This window comes from Ruditapes philippinarum, unplaced genomic scaffold, assembly GCF_026571515.1.
Source record: "Ruditapes philippinarum isolate M1 unplaced genomic scaffold, ASM2657151v2 ctg2214_1_1_1_1, whole genome shotgun sequence".
In the NCBI taxonomy this organism is placed as follows: Eukaryota; Metazoa; Mollusca; class Bivalvia; order Venerida; family Veneridae; genus Ruditapes; species Ruditapes philippinarum.
The window spans coordinates 63848-81129 of NW_026866078.1; positions in this window are offsets into that span (position 1 = coordinate 63848).

The window sequence follows — 17282 nt, forward strand, 5'->3', positions numbered from 1 at the left end:
TTAAAAATAAAAATCTTAGAAATAAAATGCAAAAATTTAACAAAATGTTTTTTTTAAAAAAAATAAAAATAAAAACCCCTAGATAAAGTAAAATTTTTTAAATTTGCTTTTTAATGAATTTTTTTATTGATCTTTAATTTTATATTTTTTGCTTTTAAAAAAATGTTCCCTGTTTCATAAAAAAATTACCAAATTTAAAAACCAACAGAATACAATAAATACGGATAAAGGAAAACATGTATGTTAACAGTTTGAAGCAAATGGGTTGGGCCACAAGTTTTACCAACATTAATGAAGGCCCTTCCCAGGCAAGTTTAAATAACAAAAAGTTCCTTATAAAGATACAAAAACTTGTTTTACGTAATTAAGTGTTAGGCGAAGAAACAAGAAAATATATGTTATTTGCGCATCATCAGAGCAATATTTACAGTTTGTTTCTATATATATATATTGATATTAAAGTTTTTAGATGACAATATTATGAGAGAAAAAAAGAGAAAAAACAACAACAACAACAAAATTGATATGAGGTTTAAATATCATGAAATAGAGAAAAAAAACCAAAAAAACACACATTCTAAAAACATGAATGAATAATCATACCCCATTTAACTAAATAATCTAAGAAAAAGTTATAAAGTTTTCAGAAATTATTTATTTAGGGACAAATACTAGCTAGTTCTCACAAATTCTTCTCCAAAGAACCTCCCATTTTATAATTAATTGAATGTACTCCAAAATTCTTGTTTTTTTTTCACCGAAAAGCGTGGAATTAAAATTTGCTAGTACTAAAATTAATATTCCACAACTAATTTACCATTTACAATACAATACAATACAATACAATACAATACAATACAATACAATACAATAAATAAATCTTATAAGTGTGCATGTATAAATGTTCTAATATGTGTTTCAGTTTGGAACGAGACGTGCATGAATTTTTTTAATAAATACAGCTGAGGATACATATGATATGATATTACATTTATTAATTAGATACCATAAGATAAAACATGCCCGATAAATGTGATAGTGCGTTTATAAGCCCCAATGTCTCAAAATAAAATCAATTGAAAATTACACTGATATCGTATGCCCACCCTGACTGTTGGCTTTAACCTGGCAGCGGTTGTCGCATGTATGTGACCCAAATCTTTTTAGTTTATTTCAGTATTGGACAATTTGTTGCATATTAATTCGTAAAAGCGTAGGTAAGTTTGTGGCAACTACCGGTCTCATAAAAGTTTTACGTAAAGTCTTTAAGAAATCTTGGCTTGCTACTTTGGGGGATGGTCTGTTGCACTCAAAAAAGGGCAAAAAAAGGGACTGGGAAGAAATGTTGTCCCCTAACCCCAAAAATGTTTCAAATTAAACTTTTAAAAACCCCCAGCGGCCGTCTTTAACCCATACGAAAAGAAAACTCCAAACTAAAGGTTTTAAACAATGTCTAAAGAAAAAAAAATTTTTCAAAACCCTTTAAAACGTTTTTAACCCCCGTATGATTTAACAAATTTTTTTGGCAATTCGGGGCCGTAAATTTTATTTTCCGGTACCGGCTTTTGGGAAAGGAAAAACAATTTTAAAAATTTTATTTGAGGGAATTTAAAATTTTTAAAATTCGTTTTTAAAATTTTTGTAATATTTTGGAAAAACCCGTTTTTTTAGGGGGCAAAATTTTGCCCAAAGAAAAAGGGCGAAAAAAAACTGTGTTTAAATTTTTTTAAACCCATTTTTGTAAAATTAAAATACTTTTCGAAAGAAAACAAAGTTTGATTAAAATTAAAGACTTGTTTCTTTTTCTTACCTCTTCTAAACATTGAATTGACTATCAGTGTTAAAATATTTTACAGAAATTGCAATTCCACCAATTGTCTTATAGCCAATTTACTACAGTTGAATTGACTATCAGTGTTGCAATTAGTCTTATAGCCAAAACACTGGAAAGCATTGGTGGCACTATACAAAAACAAATTGGTTTATAATCTCACAACCTTCACCTTTCTGACATTCTGAGACCCAAACAAATTCAGCGCCTTCTGTGCTTTGATTTTGTTTGTTGGTTTGTTTGTTTGTTGCTTTTTTTAGTTTAAAATTTTACTGAACACGGGAGATTTGTTGCTATAACATCTGTTTGAAAGTCGCAAAATAACAAATTTGTGCTGCAAAAAAAAATCAATTATAAATATTAGAAAAAGTTTTATGGTATATATAATGTACTTGTTCATTTTACATATTTTAAATTTAATAAAAAGAGTTTTAAATCATCACCAATATGTTGTCAATATAGCCTCTAGATAGTCACGAAATACCAGGATATCACTTCCAAAAATTTTCTCGGGGGGAGCATCTTACCAAAAATGTCTCTCATATATTTTACCACACTTAAGGTAAACCTGAGTAAGAGTAATTTATGAACTTGTAACATATTAATAGTTTGCTATTGAACTCAAGTTTTATCATATTTCATAATTCAAAAATAATTTTTGACTACAATATACATGCTAGAACCACAATGACTCTGATGAGGCAATTTGGATTATACTTTAAAGTGAAAACAGATACGTTACCATGATATCCCACTGAGAAACATTTACTATCACCATGGCACTTAAAAGTAGGATCGCATTTATGCATTATTCAAATATATGCTTTATAAAACCTAATATTTGATCTATTTGGCAAACATATGTGTAATCTGATACATTTTAGATTTTTGACCAACAGATACGTTACCAACAGATACGTTACCATTATTTATTGTTTGAATCTTAAGTGGCGATTTTGCTCAGTTTTGAAATGGTTTTTCATGTTAAAAATCACAGCATGTTACGTACGTGTAGCCGATAAATGATGCATTGATCTCGATTTTATTGGAAAACTGAAAATGTGAATCAGGAATTTGAAATTCAAGGATTAGTTGAGTTTTCTAGAAAATAAAATGTTGAAAAACAGGAAAGAAACATATAAAGATTTACTGTTTTATTTCCTGGAATAAATATATGTTGATATCTTTTTGGTTTGCAAAATTTGTATTAAAAATAAAATGTAGAGGACTGTATAACTTCTGGTAACGTACCTGTTTATCATAATAACGTATCTGTTGAGAAAAAGGTCTGAGCAATGTTTAATGTATATAACTAAATCTTCAACAAAACTTTGGTATAAATAAATAATATATGGTTAAGCAATATATAACAGCACTGTAACGTCATGAAAAAAACAACAACATATTAAAGTATTTTTCAATGAATGCCCGTTAGTTTCCAAATTTTAGTCAACGTCGTATCAAGATAGTCTATCTATGGTAGGAATGGACTAATTTGGATATAGATCAAAATCTTGGAGGTGCACCTTTATATGGATTGATTATAATACTAAGTTGGTTTTCTTTAAGCGGTACCATTGTTTCTGATATAATTTTGTTAAATGTAGATAAGCATATACATGTAAGTTACTCATATCACCAAGTATGACACAATCAAGGATCGAGATTGTACCAGTATATAAAGACAATTGAACAACTGATGAACCAAAAAGACAAACGCAATACAGAATGTCAATTCACACTATGAAACATTCACATTAATCTAGCTGTTACATATTCTAATAGATGGGTGTCTTTATTTAAATGTTCTTGTTAAAGTCACAATGTTATTTGACTATTTGAAGCTACAGTCAGAAAACAATAAAACCTAAAAAAAACTGGAAAAAATTTTGTGTGTTCTATTTAAAATTAAAAGCACTGGTTCAGACATATTATTTATCGGTCAGTTGTTTAAAAAAACTTTATGAATATCTATCTACGTGTTCAGGGTTTTTCATAATTTTGTTCATAGTAGAACGGTGAAACAGATACGTAATTATGATTTAATATTCGTTTCCACTAAGCGGAATAAATTTATACTGTTAAGTAAATCCGAGCAACATTGTGTCGATAGATAAGTATGGAACATCAGTATTTTTATTGACCTAAAATGCTTTTATAAGTAAATCATGTATTTGGAATAAACAAGTCTGATTAATAAGTAACATTTTCATCAGCTTCAGTTCGACGTGGATTTTTTTTAAATGCATATTGATGCATAATATTTTGTAATGTATACTGGTGCTATATTGTTGAAAGAATGATAATAAATGTCTAGACTCTGAAAGCAATTGGAAAAATGGTAACGTATCTGTTTTTTTGCACAAATCTCGAATTCTTGGTGTCTATCTCCTATTAACTAATATTAATTAAGTAATAGAAAGAGCACCGAAACACGAGGCTATCTGATTTGTACGAGGGGGCGTAGCCCCCGAGTATAAATCAGATTGCCGAGTGTTTTGGTGTTCTTTCTCTTTTGTATCATAGTCAAACATGACAGCACGTTCCCTGTTGTCATAATATGAAACCCCAGAAAAAATTAACCAATGAACGAGCATTTAAATATGATATTTCTGCCCCTTTCCCTTTCTATGCCGTCACAATAAGTAAACCCCAGCAAAAATGAACCAATCAACAGGCATTATCTGGAGTGCGGGTAACTGATACCTGCACTCCAGTTACCGCACTGTGCATGCATATGTATACGATTTAACTCTGACACTTTTTCAACAGAAAGGTCCCCAAACTATGATATTTAGCATTAGATTGCCATACACATACATATATTTGTACAACTACATAAAGTACAACATGTTATCTATATCTGAACATTTATATCTGAACATGTCTTTAATATATCAAAAGGCTTAAATAAACAATACTAACAATTTCTTATTAAGTTTTTTTAAAGTAAAAGAAGATTAAACATATTAAACTTATTATTTTTCATGGAGGAGGCGCGTACTGTAGGGAGTAAAACGACTATAAATTACCTAGTTTATTGAGATATATAGAAAATAATAAGATTATTAATATATGAGCCGCGTCATGACAAAACCAACATCGAGTGTTTGCGACCAGCATGGATCCAGACAAGCCTGCGCATCCGTTCAGTCTGATCAGGATCCATGCTGTTCCCTTACAAACCCTATAACAAGTAGAGATACTGATAGCGAACAGCATGGATCCTGATCGGATTGCGCGGATATGCGCAGGCTTGTCTGGATCCATGCTGGTCACAAACACTCTATGTTGGTTTTATCATGACGCGGCTCAAATATTTAAGGTTTAAAGTATGGTCTGGCACCCAGGTAAACAAATAATTTATATCAGGGTCCAACATTTATCATATAATGTTAAATTTCTCTTCTGACATGTTATAAGTGTTATTTAAGGAGTGAATAATCATTAAATAAAATAGTTTCAGGACATTTTCTAGAATTTTTAACATTGTAGACCTATCACAGCACTTTTCATATGATAATATTTACACAAACTAAGTTAAAAACATATCATAGTGTCATATAAGTCATATATGTATTTGTTATAAAGGGGAGAGCAGATAACTCCTGCTATTAAGTGGCATTTTCATTTATTGGCTATAAAAGTTTCTTTTTTTCCTATATTATTAAAGAATCTTATGTTGCAATTGGTTAGATTAACTCTTTTAAACTCTCAATACGTTGTATTCAATTATATTGGAAATATCTTGTGTGTATAGAACTACTTATTCAGTTAATTTAATTTGCATGCTGAAAAATCTGTGCGAGGTCCATTTTCACAGTTCTCTCCCTTGGACTGTAAATGGCCATTATAATTGATTATGTCATAACTTATTTAGTTTCCGATGGAATTTGATGGGGTTTCTTCTCCAAGTCAGTTAAATATTGTTGTTAATAGATATTATTATATGAAATTAATAAACTATAGACCTTTTCTTGTAGGAGAAGTTAAATTAGGGTAAAATTACCTCATTTATTGTTGGATTGACTTCTTATCTTGAAATTGTTAGCCCTTTCACTGCCATAGGGACGGCTTAAGCTTCACTGCCATAGGGACGGCTTAAGCCGTCCCTGTTATTTTCGGCGTATTTGCCATATGGACGGCTTAAGCCGTTTCTATAATAATAATAGTAATAATACTAAATTAATAATAATAATAATAAAAATAATAATAAATATAAAGAAAATTATACCATCGACAATAATAATTGTTATACTCACAGATTTGGAAATATATATAATTATTATAATACTAATAACATATAATAATAATTACATTAATTAATAATATATTAATTTCTTAGAAAACCCTCTGGCAAATAGGTGATCAATAAAACAATAACCCTCTGGCAGTGAAAGGGTTAGGCTATATAGGATAATCATTGTAACTTTTATACAAGTTCATAGAATTTCATAGGGATTTTTTGGTTTGGACCCTTAAAGATGTTTGTTAATAATTATCATACAATTGTATGGATTTTTATAACTGTTTTCGTTATTTTTGGGATTTATTAAGCCTAATCTTATTAAATTAGGGTTATTTCACTAAATATTTTCTATTTTTAGGAGAATCTTAATGAATTTGGTTATGTAAGTAAAAACATGATCCTTATTGATTTAATTTATAGGGAATATCTATAGATTAGTTTGGCTCTTCTATAGTTTAGGTTATTAGAGATACAACTTACAAATTATATGAAATAAACAGGTGTCAAAAAGTAAAAAAAAGGACTAAAGTAAACAAACATGGTCCCCATAAGCACCTGTTTTAAGTGATAGATAGATATAGGATGGTGAAACATTGCAATAAATAGAGTTTTGATAATATCTTCAGTTTAATGTCAGAAAGGAATAGGAAATGCATGTTACTTTAAAGACCTGTCACGACTTTTAATACTATAGGTACTACTGGGATCTTTACAAAAATTATATCTAAATAAACAATTTAAGAGCTTAAATGGCACTACTATTGCAAATAAAATTAAAGGTTATAAAATGTAAAACAATGTTGTAATTTCCCTTGTATTCCCGAACATCAGGTTAATATTGTCTGCACTTAAGACTCGAACCCTGGTTTAATAATAAGAGTTTGTGACTTTCTCCTAATTGATAGGGGTAAAATACCGGCCTCCTTTCGAAGAACAGTGTTCCAAGGGTTAGCTAGGTGTTTGAGCCCCTGTCAGGCTGTGACATATCATTATCAATTGGTTAATAAGAATAAAATTGGAAGTGACGGACAGCATATATATGCAGACTATAATTATTCTTTCATAAAATCAGTATTTCTTAATTCATACATTTACATGTATAATGGGAAATATAATAACACTATTCAGAATTTGAGGGCAAAATCAGGAAAATTGTTTTATTACATGCTTTTCGGTGGTTTATAGAAATATATCAGTGATATAAAACTGGTAATTTCACTGCTTGAAACAGTGAAATTACCACTTTGATAATTTCACTGTTTTGAATTTAAGCCCCTTACGTTGTTTCAGTGAAATACCAGCGTGCACAGTACTGGGTACCAACTTAATGACGTGACGTTGTAAATGACGTCACGTTGTATTATTATTTGGCGCGCTTTTCATTCAGTATTATGTTTAATGTCTTTTTAAAACGTTTCTTTGCATATAATAAAAAGAAAATTTGTTTAGTTTAGTGTAAGATCGAAATATATTTCACCTTGTGAACACCAAAAGTTCATATTTCACTCGTGGCTGCGCCACTCGTGAAATATACCTTTTGGTGCTCACTCGGTGAAATATATTCTGATCTTACACTGAACTAAACAAATATCCTCTATATCATGTTTGTATTTTTCTGGGTTTTTTTTTGTGTGAAAATAAATTAATGTATTTATTTCTTAACACTTTATGTTCACTGATTTACATCAGTTTAAAGAAAGTTTCAAAGGTTTATTGATATTGTTGAATGTTGACTCAGGTTCATAAATCTAAGGCATTCAAAATTGAAAGGTAAATTCATGTGTATACATGTATATTATATACACCTGGAAATAAGTTATAATAAATGTAGCACTACCCGGAAATTTTAAATGTGATTGAAAGCACTGTCATGAGATGATGACTTGATTGAGCTATGAAACAGTATTTGATAACTAATGATACCAATTTAGTAATCATAAAGCAGTAAATTTATGAGTAATAGTAATCATAAACCAGTAAGTTTATGAGTTTAGTTTATTCTTAACCAAATTATTGAAGCATAAGCAAATGTGTTGGTTCTTTTTACCAAAAATGTAAGTGTTTATGAGCATGATGTTAGAGCGTTAACAAAATATTTACTGGTGAATATTTTTGGTAAATTTTGTTGATTATATAACTTAAAATGACAATATGTAGCCAAATTTTTAATAACTTGTGTAACCGCCATGTTCCCGGATGGTAGCTTCAATCCTTCTCCTCATACTACCAGAAAGGCGTCTAATGCGATATTGAGGTAAATTTTGCCATTCTTGGTGCAGAGCTTGTTCTAGATGGTGCAGGTTGACTACAGGTGGTTCGTACCATTGCCCAAATAAAATTAAAAATTTCAATTGTCATCTTGTCCAAATTGAGGCAAAATGCTGGGTGTGCTTAATTTATTTCCAGGTGTATATATAGTAAATGAATGCTGGATAGTAATTTTGTTCTTGTTGATCAAAGGGAGATTATTTTATGATAATTTGACCTTTATTCACAAGACAAACCTGTGGTATGCACAGCTAAATTTTTGTTACAGAACTCCATGCTTATTTTAAAAAAAATATTTTGAAAATAGGAAAATTTATTGCCCAAATGTAAATCAGGTTAACTAATTATATTTGGATGTTTGGACATATTTTTATACAGTTTTACAACTTTCTATCAATTTTATCACATTTTTTTCAGGAGGTGGGTGATGTTCCGGAAGTGATGTTCCTATAATAGCAAATGTCAAAAATGTAGCTATAACTCTGTATACAAAATGCAAGCAATGTATACAAAATGCAAGCAATGTATACAAAAATGATTTGAGACACACTAGAAAATGTAGTTTCACTATTTTAAGGTGATACAGTTTTTAAAAATCATACTGTCAAATATCTTATTAAATTTACAAAACCTTGATTTTAATAAATGTCAAATAAACAATGACTTTGATATAGACATAACATTCACAGCCCTGTTTTAATTTTACAAACCATGAATTAGCATATTAATATAACTGCTCCTGCTGAGATTTGAACTCAGAACTCCTCTTATGTGATACACAAAAGAGGCATTTTGACAATTAAACTACAAGAGCTTAAAACTTAATAGCCATGGCTTGTAATAGATTTAAAAGATTAACATTCTTCCTACTTTTTTTGCATCCATAGTTTTTAAGCAGCCAAATATAGGTAAGTGCCAAATATCTTGGGTCTATTCTAAATAAAAAACTGTTTTATCCTATTTTTTTTTGTAAAAAGAATTTCTCAGAATCATTTCAACTACAAGAATTATTTCAACTGCATGTTTAAGAATTGTTTTTAAAACAATAGCTGTCGGAAGGACAGCAACGCTCGACTATTCTTAATGCTTGATAGTAAAAGAGCCTTGATAATGTAAAATTTTATTTAATATTATAGTTAATAACAAAAGAACAAATTTTTTCTTGAAATCCATGTTACAGTTATAGGCCTTGAAGAGAGTCCTTTTATGCTCTCAAATAACAGTATAAAATTTCAACTTGTTTCAATAGAATATGAAAATATCTGTGGTGGTATGCAAATCTAAATGTAAATTCTAAGTTGAAAAAGGGGCACAATTCTGTCAAAATGCTTGATACAGTTATCTCCTCCTGTCTACAGGTTGAGGTCATGATGGTGAACAAGTGTGCAAAGTTTCAAAGCCATATGTCAATGAACTTTGAAAATATTTGAGGTATTACAAAAACTTTAACATAAGTTGTTACGCAGATGCTCGGGTGACTACAATAGCTCTACTTATTCTTATCGAATAGTCGAGCTAAAGAGCACACTTAAAGTGATGTTTCATCATTTTCCTTCCACAAAACATTATGAGTTGTGTATCATGTAAGTATTACAAGTTTTGAAATTCTGAAATAAAATTGATATATACCGGTAACTGTTTTGCAACATTTAAATACATATATGAAAATTTACAAAGGGCAATATCTCAACAAATAAGAAGTGTTAAGCTCATTGAATGAAGCATGCATACCAAGTTTGGTGTCAATCTGACTGATAGTAAGTTATGCTCCAGACAAGCCTAAGGGGACGCCAAAATTAACAAAGGGCAACAACTCTAAAATCATTAAGTGCAGCGTACATTAGTTCTTGTGCACTGCACTTCTCAATGAGATACATCATCCTATGAAGTTTCAATTCAATAGCTTTTAAAGAGTAGGAGAATTGGCCCGGACATTTTAATTATGAAAATTTACATGAGGCAATAACTCAAAAATATATCATGAAATACAAAGTACCAGTATAAGTGTGCTGCACTTTCTCTCGAGATCTATCATTCAACGAAGTCCATAGCCTTCATATTTAGGAGAAATGGCCTGGACAAAGGGCAATAACTCTAAAAATAGGAAGTGCAGAGTAATGATTCTTGTGCACTGCACTTTGAGTCATTGAAAGAAGCATGCATACCAAGTTTGGAATCAATCCAACATATGAGTAAGATGTGCTTACCAGAAAAGCCTAACGGGTTACGCCGACAAAAGTAACCGCTATATGTCCAATTTTTCAAGGCCACAGAAAAATCAGTTATTTGACCTGTTACTTATAAATATATTTATGTAAATTATAGAAATTTTCTCACTTGTTCATGCTGTGACATCAACACACACTGCAACATTTTCCATTGAACCATCCCATCTCCTACAAGTACAATGTATATATAGAATAATTGGTTAACATAATTATGTTAGATACAAAAAATGTAAATTCACTAATTGGAGAATAAAAAGAGTACAAATGGCATAAATTAGACAAATTATCAAAATTACAAGATCTGTCAATGAACAGCACACTCTTATTTTACTCAGTGCTGAGTAGTATGATAAATGCAAAGTAAAAAGGGGGCATAATTCTGCAAGTGCTTGGCAGAATTACATGCCCTTGATTGTGTTTGTTTTTTACTGGTTTTAAGTCACACCGACACAGTTTAGGTCATATGGTGACTTTCCAGCTTTACTGGTGGATACCTGACATGAAAAGATTCAGATTTCCTGCCAGGATTCGAACCTACAGTGTTGAGAGACAAGTGGTTTAAAGTCAACAACCTTAACCACTCAGCCACGGACACACCTACATGCCCTTGATAGTAAATAAGTTCTTCAAGTTTGTAGTGAATATGTATGATGCTTTTTTATGAAAATAAGGAAAATGTCTTAAACTAAAAGGGAGAGATAAAGAAAATTCTGTCAAGGTTATTTTCCCATTAGAAATACATGCCAATTGGATGCGTAAGGTTAAAGTGAATATATATACCGTAATAGCTTCTGTGGAAAAAAGGGGCGTAACTGAGCAAAAAATGAAAAACAGCTTAATGAAAGAACTAATGAAATCGAGCTGTATATTAAATGGACTTGTGAAAAACAGCTTAATGAAAGAACTAATGAAATCAAGCTGTATATTAAATGGACTTGCCTATCTTTTAATCTTATTTTAGGGAAAATTTTAAAATAATTATACTGACTGAATTGTGAACAGTGATAAGACATTTTTTGTTGATATCACTATAAAATCTATTAACTTCATTTCTTCCCCTCTGCTTTTATCATGGCTTGGGACATGCTAGTTATTAAAACTAGGCAGCATTGGAAGAAGTGTAGTCATAGTATACGTCGAACCGTTATAAACGCACGACTGAATGGACGTTTGATAATTATTTTTGTATTATTATTTTTAAAGCGCGCTACACTTCTCCCACCATTCAGTTAACGAATCTTGTGATGTGGTTGGTATGTGATTTATTATTATTATTTTTTTTATTATTACTTTTATAAAAAAAAATCATTATTACTTTTATAATTTATTTTTTTTATTATTACTTTTATGTTATTATTATAAATATAATAATTTGTTTATTATTATAATTATTATTACTTTTAGGTAATTATTATTTTTATAATAATATAGCTTTTATGTTTTTGATATGTTTTCTTTTTATTGTTTCTTTTATTACATATAGCTTCTATTATTATTTTTCATGAACACAACAACATGACAATTTATACCATTTTTTTAAAACTGTCACATTGATTGAAATTAAAGTTTAAAAAAAAAAATTTTACATTCCATACCCAGAACATACTTTTACACAACGTACATATAGCTCTTTAAGAGCTGACCAGAAACATTTTTAATTTTATACCCTTTTTTGATACACATTTTTCAAGCAAATTTTTGTAACACATTCTTTTGACATACCGGTATATTTATAAAATTCTTTATACCATTTTTTATTACTGCCACATACCGGGTATTGCACATTATAAAGACCATTCATAGCATATCATACCAATGTTAACATATGTGTTAACCCTTTGAACATCTTTGTGTTTAAAATTTCTAACTATAAAGAAGAAATCGCATAAAGTTGCATGATGAGCTCAGAACCCAAAATTAGTAGGTGTTATACCAATATCCAAGATGCACACTTTTAAACTAATACCCTTTTTTAAATTATAACTTTTCGATATTTTTTTACCACACAATTCATATCATCTTTTGATTTCATGGGGAATATTATGGAGCATACTCCATACAGCCGTCCAGAAACAACTTTTATACATATTCTTTATTCACACAAGGACTTTCATACAAATTTTTTTATACAGTTTTCTGTAAACTGATTTTTTTTACTATTTATTAAAAACCTTTGACATGTTTAACAGGATTTTTCCTGTTTACCCTCTTTGAAGCAGCCAACCAGAAACCAGATACATATACTCTTTATATGAAACCCTTTTCATATAAATTATTATTACAAATTATTTTAATACACACTTTTTTTACAAATCTATAAAAAACACATTCGACAAGTTTAGCTGAAATTCTCCTGTTTGAGAAACAGCCAACCAGAAACCAGATACAATTTAATACCCTTTTATAATACCCTTTTTATACAAATTATTCATACAGATTATTTTGATACACAAGTTTTTTTTTACAAATCCATAAAGAAACGAAAAATCCACGAAAATTCCGCATTGCCTAGTCAGGCACGAAACAAAAATATTTGTGCCGGGTGGGAACAAAACAAAAAAATTTGTATCGGAGGGAGAAAATAAATACAATTTATAAGTAAATGACAAAACAATTTATGATGTAAAGTAAGGATATGAAGGCAAAAATCTAGGAATTTCCGCATCACCACTTCAGACACAAAATGAAAATATTTGTGTCTGTTTGTTTACCAAAAGATATTTACCAATTACAGTCATGATCCACTGGCCACTTCCATACTATAAAACTCCATAATCCCTCAACACTGCAAAAAAAATAAAAAAACAGAAATAATTTTTATACACATTTTTTATACACATTTTTTATACGCATTACAATACTCATTTTTTTGAAACACATTATTTTACGTATTTCTCCTATTACCACTTTCTGGACACCTACTAGAAATATTAGCCGACTAGAACCCATTTTTAAACATACCGTATTTTCACACAGTTTTATACAGTATTTTTGAAACTCTTAATTTTACATATGAAAAAACATTCTTTTACACCTTAAACACTGTGGCTGAGAGACCAAATTTTTTATACCTTTTTATGATACCATTTTTTATACATGTACATGTTTTTACGTTCAGAGTACCGACCCCAGCCAATTATACTGTGGCTGAGAGACCAGATTTGTTTATACCTAGCTTTTTATGATACCATTTTTTATACATGTACATGTTTTTACGTTCAGAGTACAGACCCCAGCCAATTAAACTATGGCTGAGAGACCAGATTTGTTTATACCTTTTTATGATACCTTTTTTTATACATGTACATGTTTTTACGTTCAGAGTACCGACCCCAGCCAATTATACTGTGGCTGAGAGACCAGATTTGTTTATACCTTTTAATGATACCATTTTTTATACATGTACATGTTTTTTACGTTCAGAGTACGGACCCCAGCCAATTATACTGTGGCTGAGAGACCAGATTTGTTTATACCTTTTTATGATACCATTTTTAATACATGTACATGTTTTTACGTTCAGAGTACGGACCCCAGCCAATTATACTGTGGCTGAGAGACCAGATTTGTTTATACCTAGCTTTTTATGATACCATTTTTTATACATGTACATGTTTTTACGTTCAGAGTACGGACCCCAGCCAATTATACTGTGGCTGAGAGACCAGATTTGTTTATACCTAGCTTTTTATGATACCATTTTTTATACATGTACATGTTTTTACGTTCAGAGTACGGACCCCAGCCAATTATACTGTGGCTGAGAGACCAGATTTTTTTATACCTTTTTATGATACCCATTTTTTATACATGTACATGTTTTTACGTTCAGAGTACGGACCCCAGCCAATTATACTGTGGCTGAGAGACCAGATTTTGTTTATACCTTTTTATGATACCCATTTTTTATACATGTACATGTTTTTACGTTCAGAGTACGGACCCCAGCCAATTATACTGTGGCTGAGAGACCAGATTTGTTTATACCTTTTTATGATACCATTTTTTATACATGTACATGTTTTTACGTTCAGAGTACGGACCCCAGCCAATTATACTGTGGCTGAGAGACCAGATTTGTTTATACCTAGCTTTTTATGATACCATTTTTTATACATGTACATGTTTTTACGTTCAGAGTACGGACCCCAGCCAATTATACTGTGGCTGAGAGACCAGATTTGTTTATACCTTTTTATGATACCATTTTTTATACATGTACATGTTTTTACGTTCAGAGTACGTACCCCAGCCAATTATACTGTGGCTGAGAGACCAGATTTGTTTATACCTAGCTTTTTATACCATTTTTTATACATGTACATGTTTTTACGTTCAGAGTACGGACCCCAGCCAATTATACTGTGGCTGAGAGACCAGATTTGTTTATACCTTTTTATGATACCATTTTTTATACATGTACATGTTTTTACATTCAGAGTACGGACCCCAGCCAATTATACTGTGGCTGAGAGACCAGATTTGTTTATACCTTTTTATGATACCATTTTTTATACATGTACATGTTTTTACGTTCAGAGTACGGACCCCAGCCAATTATACTGTGGCTGAGAGACCAGATTTGTTTATACCTTTTTATGATACCATTTTTTATACATGTACATGTTTTTACGTTCAGAGTACGGACCCCAGCCAATTATACTGTGGCTGAGAGACCAGATTTTTTTATACCTTTTTATGATACCATTTTTTATACATGTTTCTACATTGAGAGTAGTGGACACCCAGCCAATTATACTGTGGCTGAGAGACCAGATTTTTTTTTTACTTTTTATGATACCCCCATTTTTATACACAAGTTTTATACACATTTTTTTTTTTGAAACTCGCTATTTTATATATTTAAAAAACATTCTTTGACATATTTAGCAGGATTTCTCCTGCTTTTTAAAGCAGTCAACCTGAGGCTGAGAGACCAGATACATTTGAATACCGTTTTATGATACCTTTTATGATGCCCATTTCATACAAATTATTCATAAACATTTTTTAAACAATTTTTTTGCATATCTATAAAAAAAACCTTTAACAATTAAGTTTAATAGAATTTCTCCGATAGAATTACCACTTTTTTCCACTCGTACTAGAAACTGTCGACTAGAAACAATTTTTATACCCATCTTTTATACATAATTTTTATACCCATTTTTATACCCATTTTTATACACCCATTCTTTATACCATTTTTGATACACATTTCATACACAGTCTTATACACATTTTTTGAAACTCATTATTTTACATTTGTACATATTTAAAAAAAACCTTCTTTGACATGTTTCATTTAAACTATACGATTTTTCCACTCCTTTTTTTGCATTTAATACCCATTATGCATTAAACATATATCACTGAGCAACCAAAAACATTTTTTTATCCAATTTTTATACCAATTTTCATACAAATTTTGTATACACATTTTTTTTAAACATACATCCTTTTATATATTTATAAATAAACCTGTTTGACATGCTGAAAATACACGTATTAATAATCAGAACGCGGCGGGAGAGTTTGTCAATAAACAATAAAAAAATTAAACAAAAAACGCCGAAGTATGTTATGTCGCGCTGTCACGCGGCTGGTCAGATTGGCCAATCGAGATCGTCAAATTAAACTTCAACCATATTTCATCAACACGATAACTAGCAAATCATGTGGGGGTGGGGTAATAAAACGGCCAGGTGTCTCAATTATCAGGAGCAATTATGTATACAAATCATCAAAATAAAAATAAACAGTCATATAACAAAGGCATTCAATACGATAGGCTAATGAAAAAATCAAATGACACAATAAAGTACAATAAAAATATCAACACACCTGCACGCCATTTCTTCCATCTTCGCCGTGCAACTCTCCCTCCTAAACAGGCTTCTTCTTTTTCTTCTTTTACTTCTTCTTCCAGTACTGTACATACCTGAAAAAATCAAATGACGCAATATTTACACACCTGCAAAATCAATTTTTTTCATCTTCGCTGTGCGACGTTCCCTCCTAAACTGGTCTTTTCTGTGCTCAAATGATCACGTGACCTATAATGTGTGAAGCAGGAAAATTGGCGGGGGTTTTTCGGCGTACTTCGGTCAACTCTGACCTTTTCATTATTGTAACAACAATAGATTTAACCAAGTGTTCTTTTGTTAAAATAAATATGGCAGGGTAAAATTCCAATCGCAACTTTTCGGCCCTTTCCGTCTGTTTTCAGATAAGGACCTCAGACACTTATGAATACATAGGACGGCTACAGCATTTCGGTCTAACCTAAACATGTAAACAAATAGTAATATACATTCATTAAGTTTTTTTACTTTCAAGTTAAATTTCAGATACTTAAGTTCTGTTTATCCGTGCCTTCTCCTACACATTACAATGCATCCTCTTACAAATTATTTTATGCTGCATTAATGAGTTAAACTTTTTGTATGACTTAAAATTAAAAAATTAAAATTTTTCCACTCGTTTTTTGCATTTTATACCCATTATGCATTTAACATATATCACTGAGCAACCAAAAACATTTTTATATCCAATTTTTATACCAATTTTCATACAAATTTTGTATACACATTTTTTTTAAACATACATCCTTTTATATATTTATAAATAAACCTGTTTGACATGCACAAAATACATGTATAAATAATCAGAACGCAGCGCGAGAGTTTGTCAATAAACAATAAAA